Genomic DNA, 13,471 nt, shown 5'->3' with positions numbered 1-13,471 from the left:
CCTCTCCTTATATCTTTCTCTCCTCTCTTCCCATCTATTTCTCTCTCTGTACTCCTCTTCCTCCTCTCCAGGCAGTAATGGGTCTTCTTCCAGGACAGCCTCCTCCTTTCCTCCTCCTCTTCATCMTCTTCCTCTCCTCCCTTCCTCCCCTCCTCTCCCGTCCTCTCATCCTCCATCCTTCTATTAATGTAGCAGTAATGTTCAGCGGCTCTGCTTACCAGAATGAGGTCAGGGGTCGTTTGAGCAGAGAGAACTTCGCTGATCTTCCCCTAGGTATGAACATTTACCAGTTTGTATGTTCTTTACGCTAATCCTTATGTGATCTTTACTATGTCCACTTTGGAGTTMTTTTTCTTGTTCTTCTTCTCAGAGGTGAACCCGGTCACTGTTCTGGTTAATGACACCAACCCTCGCGCCCTGCTGACGCGTCTCTGTCAAACCATGGCCACAGAGAAACTGCATGGAGTCGTGTTCGAGGACGATGTGGGATCAGGAGCTGGACCKCAGGTCTGTCAATCAATCAATCAATCATGACAACCAAGGTGGAAGGTTAGCTCAGATACTGACCTCTCTTCTTTGGGGATAAAAAAACGGGATAGATATGAGACGGCAGAGGAGTTGGTAACATCCTGTATCTGTTAAGTGCTGTGTGTATGTCTCTGACGGGACCTAATAAAAGCATGTGTTGTCTCCAAGGTGGCAGAAGTGGCTCAGATCCTGGACTTCCTGTCRACTCAGACAGCTCTACCCATCATTGGCATCAGCGGAGGATCTGCCGTTGTCATACCTCACAAGGTAACATAATGCTGTATCTATACTCAAACTGCCCTGTGGTGGATAAAGTACCCRACTGTCATACTTGAGTAAAGATACCTTAATAGAAAATGACTCAAGTAAAAGTCGCCCAGTAAAATTCTATTTGAGTAAAAGTATTTGGTTTTAAATATACTTAAGTATCAAAAGTAAAAGGGTGCGCGGGAAAATGTATGGAGTAAAAAGTCTATTATTTTCTTTAGGAATGTAGTGAAGTAAAAGTTGTCAAAAATAGAAAATAGTAAAGAAAAGTACAGATACCACAAAGAACTACTTAAGTAGTATTTAGTAGTTTACACCACTGAAACAAGTAACCATAGCCTTCCACACACTGTAGTACCCCACTAAAACCCATCTCCATAAGGTGAGACAAATTGCCTACAGATGTAGGATCTTAATTTGATCACTCTTTTATTCCTGAGAATATTTCTGCATAGCAGGAAATGTAAACTTGTAATGTATTTTAGTTTTAAAAAGTCTTCTAGAGTTTGTAAATTTCATTTAGACATTTCAGAAGAAAAATTACGAAAAATGTATCAACACCTACAGAAATGTTAATGAATTATAATCCACATAATAATAACAGGATTCATTTTCTGCTGAAGCAAACTGGCTCAAATGAAGATACTACATCTGTATAGSTGTAACGTAGACGCTGGGAGTTGTTCAGCCGCGGGGAGGCTTGTGACCCCTACCTCCATGGGTTCAAGCTCTGATACAGAGTGGTCACTGAGGGAGGGAGAGAAGCGATGAGGGTACCGACTCTCCCAAAGTAGGTTGTCGTGATGAGTGCGTCCAAGGAGAGGTTGTCGTCTCGACGTGACAGTTTCGTCTGGACTTCCTCGCGCAGTCCTCTTCTGAATAGYGWACGRCGTGTCGGCTCAATCCATCCGCTGKATGCTGCTACAGTCCGRAAGGTGAGCGCGTCCTTGGCAGCGATCTGGTCATCCTGYCGTAGTTGGAATAGGTGCTCACCCCCCTCTTTGCCCTCCGGTGGATGATCGAAGACACCTCTGAACAGAGCCATGAACCCCTCATACGAATCCAGCTCCTCCTCTCACCCAGACGGCCGTAGCCCACACCAACGTACACCCAGTCAGCAGAGAAATAACCGTGGCAACCTTGGACCTCTCAGTAGTGGGGGCTCCCATCTGGTGCGCAAAATAGAGGGAACACTGGAGTAGGAAGCCACGACATTTAGAAGTGCTTCCGTCATATTTATCTGGGAGGGACAAACGGGCATCGCTGACCTGGGCGGACTGCTGAATGGACTGGTGTGCTGGCTTGCTGGGTTGGCTGGTGGCAGAGTATCCTACGCTAGTTGAAGGCAATGCCTCTCGGGTATGTTCGAGATGTTGAAGAATGCGAAGAACCTCTTCCATAGCCTTCCCCAGYTGTACCAGCTGGTTGTGGTGTTGAGGAAGTAGGTATCCCTGTTGCTTCCATTTGTTGAGGCAGTATTCTGTAATGTAGACTCTGGGAGTCGRGAAGCAAGTGCAGGTGGTGAGTTTAATAATACAATAAACATGGACCAATACAAGAAACAAGAGTAGCGTACGGACATGAAACAACATCAATACTGCCCAGGGAATAAACCTAAGTGAGTGCCAGATATAGGGGAGGTAATGAGAGAGGAAATGAAGTCCAGGTGTGCCTCATCATGAGGAGCAGGTGCGCGTAAYGATGGTTGCCAGGACCGGTGGTTTAGTAAACCGGCGACGTCGAAGGACGAAAAGGGGGAGCCCTCAAATTCTAATCTGGRCCTCGAAGCCTGTTCCACTGCTTTTGTAAATTCTTTCACTCTAATCAAGGACTGATTTAGACCCGGGACACCAGGTGGGTGCCATTAATTACCAGGTAGAACATAAAAACAGCAGTCATTCGGACGTCGTAGGGTAAGATTTGAATACCCCTGTTGTATAGGGTACCASCTCAAACCACTTCAGACAGCAATGCCACACCACATCACCTCTACAGACTTGCAGTTTAACACCAGTCTGTAGTTCAATGTGGGAGTTYTTTCTAAACATACAGCACAGGGCAGAGATCAGAACAAGAAATATGTCTTCTCCCTCCTCTCCATCGACCAGTATCAGATAACAGCTGGGAAAGAGTTGTTCTGCTGGGAAACACAAGCAGCAAATGACTCTGAGAATTAGACAGAGCAGAGAAATTCTGAGAATGATCTATACCTCACTTACTCAGTCATCCCTACACAGATCAATACAGACACATTCTACCATGATGATGTGTACAGTGTTTCACAGTAACGAGTTCTGATAGACGCGTTGAGCACGGTGGTTAGAGTGTAGAGAGATGATCGATCATCAGATTACTTCAGGTTCTGTAATCGTTGAAGTAGCTCGATTGCTACAGTTTCGCCTGAACCTCACCCTTTCCTCACCGTCTCTCCTTTATTTTCACGTTGTCCTTCCCCTTGTCCCTAATTTATCCCGCACTTTCCCATGTTCCCCTCCTCTTCCTTTCTCTCATTTCTATCTCATCCCCCCCCCCTCCTCACCCGAGAGATGTGAGGCGTTAACACCTGCTATCAACACCCTGTATTTATAGTACTGACAGTGGCACCCAGCAACACGCACTGTACACTCGCGCGCACACACACACCTGTCTCTTATACACATCTAGATGTGTATAAGAGACAGGTACACACACGCTCTCTCACTCACTCACGTGCCCATGGCTAGCCTGGTGCTCAGATTGAACAGGGCTTTGAGATACAATACAGCGCGCGTGTCTGTGGGAGGAGTGAAGGGTATACTCCTGCTCCAGGGGTGTTAATCAGCACTCTACGTGGATGGGAATGTACACAGAAAGCCATCAAACAGAGTGACGGAGCTATTATCTGGTGTCTATATGAAGCTGTAGCCGACACCGTAAACCCAAAGGAATTTTTGTAACTCAAATACTTTTAGTAAGTTGAAATCAAAGTCAATGAAAAGTAATTATTAYTTAAAATGTCTATGTGGTACTGATTCAAAACTAAATGACACAACTACATTTCAAAAAAAGTTATGATAACAAATTCACCTTTTTTCCCCCAGCATTCGCTACTGCAGGTTGATGTTTTGGAATTGTTATCTGTGTTTTTGCACGTACATTGAGGGATTTATTGATTAATATTATGCTACTCAAAGATAAATAACACATTTTTTTTTAAACTAATCAAATCATTTAGATTTTTTTTGCCCTCGTTACTGAAATGGTTGTTCTAGTTTAAATGGTTTAGGTCGTCTCCTCACACTGTTCTTAACCCGGGCAGTCATTATGAATGCAGGTTGTGAGTGAATACACATGTTATCTGTTGGATATCCTAACTGGCTGGATATCAATAGGAATTACACATCACTTTGCAGGCTAGCATAATGTGACTTGCAGGTTGGGTTGCAAAATTCTAGTACATTTCCTAGGATTTCCATAAATCCTGGTTGTACGAGTCCTGGAAATCTGGGAATTCTGGGAAAGTTTCTAGACTTTTGGTGGGTAGCCCAAACGGTTCGGACAGAATTCACCAGATGGGCAGTACCGACTTCAGAGAGTCTCTTGACACTTGTGAAGTTCGGAGAACACCATCCTGTTTGTGAGAGTCTCATCTTTCCATAGAGGGGTCATCATTTTTTTTTAGGACAAACCGTTCGGACACTACAGACGATTTTGTGAGAAGGCCGATTATCGGGATGTCTCATGGTCTGACAAACACAGCTCTAGATCTGTCAACTTTCACAGCAGATGCGGAAGTGCGACATAGGCGGATTGAGACGCATCCAATGCAACAGATTTTTATGGGGATTGTTTTATTATGCTAATTTTATTTCCATGGGGGCGTGGACATCGACCTTAGGGGGATTTAAACATTCAATTAGACACTTTAGGAGGCAGAGACTCCCTACCACACCTATCACCCTATCATATTTTACAATCTCCCTATCTCTACCMCTCTCTCTCTCTCTCCGTCCCACTCTTTTCCCTCTCTCTTTTTCTCATTCACTCTCTTCTCCCTCTCTCCCTTTCTATCTCTCCCTATCCCCCTCTCTCTTTCTCTTCCTCTTCTCCACTCTCTCTCTCCCTCTCCCTCTCCCCCCCTCTCTCTCCTCTCTATCTCCTTCCTTCCCGCTCTCTCTCTCTCCCCCCCTCTATCCTTCCCTCTCTATCTCCCTCTCTCTCTCTCTTTCTCACGCACACAGATAGCTGTTAGCCTGTGAGTTTCTTGTTCTATATCTAATTAGAGTACAGATAACCCCCATAGCTTCTTAAACAGGGTCTAACTGACAGCTGTGTAAAGAATGAGACTGATAACAAACAGGCCTATGTCTAAGACAATGTAGAGCGACAGCTAGCAGGCCTTTGTCTAAGACAATGTAGAGCGACAGCTAGCAGGCCTATGTCTAAGACAATGTAGAGCGACAGCTAGCAGGCCTTTGTCTAAGACAGTGTAGGGAGACAGCTAACAGGCCTATGTCTMAGACARTGTAGGGAGACATCTCTCATGAGAATCAAAATCTAGGATACATGCAGCTCCATTAGACAAAACAGCCGAAAACCAAAGTATTGCGAGACAGCTTTCTTCATAAGACATACTGTAGAAGAAGCCTCTGATACCGTCTGTATGTCAAGGAGACATGACAGGTCTGGACACAGAATAGAAAACGACATGAAGTAGATAAAGCTCCCCTGATCCGTCCTGTTCCTATCTAGGCTGATCTCCTCTCCAGTATCTGTTCTTTGTGAACTCTACAAAGAACCTCTTCAGCAGGGTATTTTACAAAGGAACAGGTGGGGAGGGAGGTGTGTGTGTGTGATTATATTAATAGAATAAAGGGTTCAATAGCCGCTTGATTATCAATGGCCCTGCAGCCGCTGATGATMAAGATGTATCTTTGATGATGCGTCTTTGGTGTGTTTTAAAGGACCCGGCTCTTCAGTCTCAGTCGCCTATTTCTGGTTCCTGTCTTTCTCCTTTGTCCTCTATCCCTGATCTATGTATCACTAAACATGGAACGATGAAAGGCAGATGAACGAATGAGAAGAGGAAAGGTTACACATGTATCAATCCAATAAAACAGAGGGTAAGATAGAGATAGAAGGGGGAAGGAAGACTGTGTGTGTGTGATCGTACATGCTTGCTGTTGGCGTGCGTGTGTTTGTGGGCGTGCTTGCATGTGTGATCGCATGGTTTCTATTGGTGTGTGTGTGTGTGATCATGGTCGTATATGCTTGCTATTTGTATGTGTGTGGGTGTGTTTCCCAGGCTATGAGTACCATCTTTTGGTTGTGTTCAGTAGAGAGTGGTGTATCCTAATTTTGTGTCGAGGGACTGGTACACCGGCCAACATCACTGTCTCCTAATGTTGTGTTAAGACTGGTACACCACCCAACATCACTATCTCCTAATGTTGGGAATTTTCCTCCAGCATTGTCCCAGCCATATCAGCGGCAGCAGGAAGAATTAAGTCCTCCACAATAGTATGGGGCTTGCCTGTCCTGGCCACTCGATAGCTCACCATATAAGACGCTTATAGCCCCTTCTTATTAATGGTATCTGTTGCTTTTATACATGTCTTACTACTCGAAAGTCRTCTTAATTCTCACTCATTCTAAATGTCTGCGCAAGAGTGAAGGTTTCATTGAGTTGTGAGATAGTACTTTTGCACATACAACACTGTGGCCGAGGAAAGGTACTACTCCCAATATAAGTRAACCCCAAATCAATGTCGTTCTCATCATATTTGCGCCTCTTTGAGGGTCCAATGTCCSTGTCTGTTGTTYGGTGCTTTCCCAGGTAAGGGGCCAGTAGCTCTTCGGCTGCATCAGATTTACAACTGTCAGAGGATGTGCYYGTGGAAGCAAAACAACTTGTGTGATCGACAGGTGCAGATGTWGTACTGCTGGTAGTAGCAGTACTACCAGTAGAGCTGGTATGTGTCTCTATGGACGCRGGCCTTACTTTTTTAAAGCATTTATCMATTTTCGAGCAAACGGAATGAGCAGCAGCTACGTTTGGCTACATACGRACYGTTAGTGGAATTCCCRCRAGAGAGTAACGGTTAAYGTGATTGGATGTTAATTATTTGACTAGGCTACCTGTATTTGACATTGTGTTGTTATTTTACTGAACACTAGATGGTTTCATTTTATTTTTGGCAGTGAAACGAGGCTACTTAGGCAAGAATAAAACCTTACCCTAATGTATAGCCCCATTGGAAAATATAAATRGAATGTTTGAAAATGTGAAGATTTTTWAAATGTAAATAAATACAAATTATTATTATTATTWTTTTTTTAAATCACATTTTTATTTGGCGTACCCCCGACGGCATTACGCATACCCCAGTTTGGGAATAGCTGATCTACACACTACATAAATAAACACTCAAACACCTACCGTAACCCAGCCAGGGCTCCATGGAAATCAGATCTGGTCTATTCAGAAACACATGGTAATCATAATCAGTGGTCACAGTGGAACAATAAAATGACTGTATATAAGCAGACATTGACTTGAATGTGCACCTGTATGGCTTACACTGTGTTTCTGTTTGTGTAAACTGCAGTTTAATATTAGTTTRGATATATTTACATTGGTGTAAGCGGTGGGATGGTGACTTGGGGGCCATTTGGCGAGGCATGAACACGGGATGAACTTGGTGTGGTGTAGTCTAGTCTAGTGTAAGGACACGCTCTCCTGAACCGAGGGGCTAGTACTGTATGACCAACCTTGCTTAGGTAGCAGTGAGCGGGTCAGCTGTTTCTGTTCACCAGCACCTACCTGCAGTTGCTTATTTCCCATCTGCAACCTCCTGACTATAGGTGATACATTTMAAATCTGAGACYCTAACCTGCAAATACAGAAAATGCGCTGTGGAGTCAGAGATGCCGGGACTCATTTTTTGACAAGGGTTGCAGGATTTTTTCGTTGTTACCTAATTTAGATAGGTGTTTCTGCTTCTAATTTCCGACATTTTGGCTACTTGTTAGTCAGTCAACTGGTCTATAATAACATTCATGCAGCTTTTCTTCTCCCATTACTTGTTGCCCTAGAATACTAAATAAACCTTTGCTGACCAGAAAATAAACTCAACAAAAGAAGAAACATCCTCTCACTGTCAACTGCGTTTATTTTCAGCAGATTTAACATGTGTAAATATTTGTATGACAATAACAAGWTTCAACAACTGAGACATAAASTGAACAAGTTCCACAGACATGTAACTTACAGAAATGGAATAATGTGTCCCTGAACAAAGGGGGGGTCAAAATCAAAAGTAACAGTCACAGTCAGCACCAGCTGCATTAAGTACTGCAGTACTGCAGTGCATCTCCTCCTCATGGACTGCACCAGATTTACTAGTTCTTGCTGTGAGATTTACTAGTTCTTGGTGGAGGAGACCCCACTCCTCCACCAAGAAACCTGCAAGTTCCCGGACATTTCTGGGGGGAATGGCCCTAGCCCTCACCCTCCGATCCAACAGGTCCCAGACGTGCTCAATGGGATTGAGATCCAGGCTCTTCGCCTTTCCATGGCAGAACACTGACATTCCTGTCTTGCAGGAAATCATGCACAGAACAAGCAGTATGGCTGGTGGCATGTCAGGATGAGCCTGCAGGAAGAGCCTGCAGGAATGGGCCTGCAGGAAGGGTACCACATGAGRGAGGAGGGTGTCTTCCCTGTAACACACAAGGTTGAGATTGCCTGAAATGACAACAAGCTATGTCCGATGATGCTGTGACACACCGCCCCAGATCATGACGGACCCTCCACCTCCAAATCGATCCCACTCCAGAGTACAGGCCTCGKTGTAACGCTCATTCCTTTGACCATAAACGCGAATCTGGCCATCACCCTTGGTGAGACAAAACCGCGACTGTCTGGTCCAGCGACAGTGGGTTTGTGCCCATAGGTGACGTTGTTGCCGGTGATGTCTGGTGAGGACCTGCCTTATAACAGGCCTTCGAGCCCTCAGTCCAGCCTCTCTCAGCCTATTGAGGACAGTCTGAGCACTGATGGAGGGATTGTACGTTCCTGGTGTAACTCGGGCAGTTGTTGTTGCCATCCTGTACCTGTCCCACTGGTGTGATGTTCAGATGTACCGATCCTGTGCAGGTGTTGTTACACGTGGTCTGCCACTGCGAGGACGATCAGCTGTCCGTCCTGTCTCCCTGTAGGGCTCTCTTAGGTGTCTCACAGTACGGACATTGCAATTTATTGCCCTGGCCACATCTGCAGTCCTCGTGCCTCCTTGCAGCATGAGCATGCCTAAGGCACGTTAACGCAGATGAGCAGGGACCCTGAGCATCTTTCTTTTGGTGTTTTTCAGAGTCAGTAGAAAGGCCTCTTTAGTGTCCTAAGTTTTCATAACTGTGACCGTAATTGCCTACCGTCGGTGCGCTGTTCGTGTCTTAACGACTGTTCCACTGGTGCATGTTCATTAATTGTTTATGGTTCATTGAACAAGCATGGGAAACAGTGTTTAAACCCTTTACAATGAAGATCTGTGTAGTTATTTGGATTTTTACTAATTATCTTTGAAAGACAGGGTCCTGAAAAAGGGCCGTTTCTTTTTTTGCTGAGTTTTTGTCAAACATCGATAGAATGAATGCTTCAATCTAGTTGACATCGATAAAGTTTGCACGTTCATCTTTGTTTCTCTCACACAGCAAAGATGTTTAAAAATGCAATAACAAAACAACCATTTTTTTCTGTACAAAATTTCAATTTTACCTTTTTTAAGGAATTAAAAGCTGTGAAAACGACGAACATGTTTCTGATAAGATTTAAGTTCGGCTTGAATACATATTTTATGTACAGTCACAGTCAAAATGTTACTATTTTCTACATTGTAGAATAATAGTGAAGACATCTAACTAGAAATGACACGTATCTAATATGTAGTAACCAAAAAAGTGTAAACAAATCAAAATATATTTATATTTGAGATCATTCAAAGTAGCACCATTTGCCTCGATGACAGCTTTGCACACTCTTTGGCATTCTCTCAACCAGCTTCATGAGATAGTACCTGGAATGCATTTTAATTAACAGGTGTCTTGTTAAAAGTTAATTGTGGAATTTCTTTCCTTCTTAATATGTTGAGCCAATCAGTTGTGTTGTGACAAGGTATTGATGGTAATACAGAAGATTGCCCTATCTGGTAAAAGACCAAGTCCATATTATAGCAGAAACAGCTCAAAATAAGCAAAGAGAAACGACAGCCCATCTATTACTTTAAGACATGAAGTTCAGTCAATACGGAAATCTCAACAACTTTGAAAGTTTCTTCAAGTGCAGTTGCAAAACCATCAAGCGCTATGATGAAACTGGCTGTCATGAGGACTGCCACAGGAAAGGATGACCAGAGTACCTCTGCTGCAGAGGATACGTTATTAGATATACCAGCCTAAAAATTGCAGCCCAAAATAAATGCTTCACGTGGTTTAAGTAACAGACACATCTCAACATCAACTGTTCATGAAGACTGCGTGATTCAGGCCTTCATGGTCGGATTGCTGAAAAGAACCACTAATAAAAAGGACACCAATAATAAGAAGAGACTTGCTGGGCCAAGAAACACAAGCAAAGGACATTAGACTGGCGGAAATCTGTCCTTTGGTCTGATGAGTCCAAATTTGAGATTTTTGGTTCCAACCGCTGTATCTTTTTAGAGCACGCAGTAGGTGAACGGATGATCTCTGCGTGTGTGGTTACACCGTGAAGCATGGAGATGGTGATGTGTGGGGGTGCTTTACTTGGTGACACTGTCTGATGATTATTTAGAATTCAAGGCACACTTAACCAGACTGGTTTACCACAGCATTCTGCAGTGATTACGTCATCCCATCTGGTTTGAAGCTTAGTGGGACTATCATTTGTTTTTCAACAGACAATGACCCAAACAACACCTCCAGGCTGTGTAAGGGCTATTTGAACAAGAAGGAAATGAGTGAGTGTCTGCTCAGATGACCTTCCTCAATCACCCAACCTCACAATTAGATTGATGTTGGGATGAGTTGGACTGCCAGAGTGAAGAAAAGACAGCCAACATGTGCTCGCTCAGCATATGTGGAAACTCCTTCAAGAGCACTTTGGAAAAACATTCCTCTAGAACTGGTTGAGATAATGCCAAGAGTGCAACAGCTGTCATCACGGCAAAGTGGTGTGTATTTGAAGAATTCAAAAGTCTATTTGTGATTGTTGTAAAAAACTTTTTGGCGGTTACTTCCATGACCAATCTCATAGTGTATTGATCTAGTTTGTGATTTATATTATTTAACAATGTGGAAAACACGATAAATGTCAAGGATTAAACCCTTGAATGAGTAGGTGTGTCCAAACTTTTGACTGGTACTGTAGTTGAAATACAATCAGCTTTTATGATGCTGTTCAAAATAGCACCTTTACAGATGGTCCCTACCCACGCATTCATTCTCTCAAGGTGCTGAAAGAAATAAATTATATTTCTCCACTCCTGTTCCCGAGTCATAATGTACATTTGGTGTATCATTTTACTGGAAGAAATGCTTACTTCTGCTGGAGTTAATATTATAGTAGTTTAGCTCCTCACAATCATCACACAAACATTTTTCCAAAATTTTTGACTACTGTTCTGGCTGTCCCTTCTCTTTATTTTTAACTCTCCATTTCACAGCTTTTCTCTTATGGGACGATTCAGACCCRAGTTAAGCGTAAATGGAATGTAATTCCCTTTTTATGTACTTTTCTCTCTATACATATTCTGACCTTGAAYTTAAGCATGAGAATATCATGATTTTCAACTGCTATTCGTTTGGGGTGGAGATCAAATAAATGAAGGTGAGGAGGTGTGTCTACAGATATGCCGTATTCTGACCTTGACTTAATTCCACCACCTTTACACACGACGAAACCATGAATAAGGTCTAGCAACCGGACCGTGAAGGAGGACACGTGCCCTTGAGCACCGAGCCCTCAACCTTACCGGTTGAATGTTCCCCGACCCCCAGTGCGGCATGTAAATGCACTGGGTTATGCAGGCGAACGGGACACCACCTAAGGCTGGGCCATGTACGCGGCCCGAGGAAGCACTGGAGGCCAATACTGGGGCCGATGCATCCGGCTCGATCCCAACCTAGCCCTCCCATGCGGCGAGGTGGAATACCCACGGGCTAAGCACGCGTACGGGACACCGTGCGCTTTACCGCATAAACGTTCTGACCAGTACGACGCCCTCACTCCAGCGCAAGCCCGGAGTTGGCTCAGGTATCACCCGCTTCGCCACACTCCCTTAGCCCCCCCACCCAAGAAATTTGTGAGCCTCTCGGCTCCAGCCTCTCATACGCTGCTGCCTCCTCATATCCAGCGCTCCTGGGCTGTGGCTGCCTCCTTTCCCCGAAGCGGCGATTCTCTCCCCCTTAGCCCAGGTCCTTCTCCATGAAATGCTCCAACTCCATTCCTCCTCTCTCCATTGCTAGTCTGCCTCCTTCCAATCCTGGTCCGTGGGTGTTTCTGTAATGGCTGTCAAAGTCGTTCTCCCTCAGACGAGGACATGGTCGGACCAAGATGCGGATTATAAGTACAGTTTAATGTAAATAACAAGAAAAACACTAAACTACAAAACAACAACGTGACATACCTCAAACAGTCCGTGTGGTCCAAACACTGACACAGGAAACAAACACCCACAAAAGCTACTGCCTATGCTACCTTAAAATGCGCTCCCAACAGAGACAAATGAATACAGCGTCCTCTGATAGACCCAATCTAGGCAGCCATAGACATAATAGACAACCTAACAAACACATCCCATACACATACAACACCCATGACTAACCAAACACACACAACATACAATGCCCCCCAACTCACGCCCTGACCAACAAACATAATCAAAATAACATAAAAAGGTCAGGAACGTGACACTTATTTTGGCATAAAACTACCTCTTCATTCCTAGAGGAGAGCTGGGTTTGTGGGGCGTAGAGCAAACGGAAACACCATCGTGTCCTGAGAGTCCACGTTCCATGGAGTGGTTCTAGCGAACCATCAGACGTACAGACGTTTCACGAGAAGACCAATGTTTGGAGTCTCATGGTCTGACAAACACTGCGACACCACTCACCGCAGATTGAAGGCCGAAAGGTGATGTGGATGAGAGTATCCAATCCCAAACAGCATCTTAGCTTAATTGACCGATTTTGTGGGATTTATTATACTTAGATTGCGCAGGGTAGAAATAGACTCTTAAGGATAAGATATTAGAGAGTGCCCACATTAAAGGCCGTAAATAACATTCTGCATAATGGCACAGCATTTCATAAACTTTACCGGAAAAGTTGATATGCTTCATTGCTGCCATATGCATTTTAATTTCACATATTATTCCCTATCCATGAGACTCATATCCTAGTAACCAAGTGAAATGGCTAGTAGTTGTGTGCGCGCTAATAGCGTTCAATCGGTGACGTCACCGCTGAGACCTGAAGTAGTTGTCCCCTTGCTCTGCGGCAAGGCGGCTTTTGTGCCCGAGCTTCGGGGGTGACAGTTGTTGATGTGTGCGCAGGTCCCTGGTTCAAGCCATAGGGCGAGAAGGAGATGAAGTAAGCTGTACACTAGCCTTATCGAGACGTGCTTAATCAAGTTGAAAACAGTGCATGAGATGGTGCAGAA

The 13,471-nt window shown here is 44.2% G+C and overlaps 1 pseudogene; it reads left to right on the top strand.

The window, feature by feature from the left end:
- The first annotated feature begins 77 nt into the window (after nucleotides 1-77).
- The window catches only part of LOC111977535 (glutamate receptor ionotropic, NMDA 2C-like), a 71,907-nt pseudogene continuing 58,513 nt past the window's right edge, over nucleotides 78-13,471 (top strand).

The sequence above is a fragment of the Salvelinus sp. IW2-2015 genome, linkage group LG18 (genome assembly GCF_002910315.2).
Source record: "Salvelinus sp. IW2-2015 linkage group LG18, ASM291031v2, whole genome shotgun sequence".
Taxonomy (NCBI): domain Eukaryota; kingdom Metazoa; phylum Chordata; class Actinopteri; order Salmoniformes; family Salmonidae; genus Salvelinus; species Salvelinus sp. IW2-2015.
This window is presented reverse-complemented; position numbering and strand designations above follow the sequence as displayed.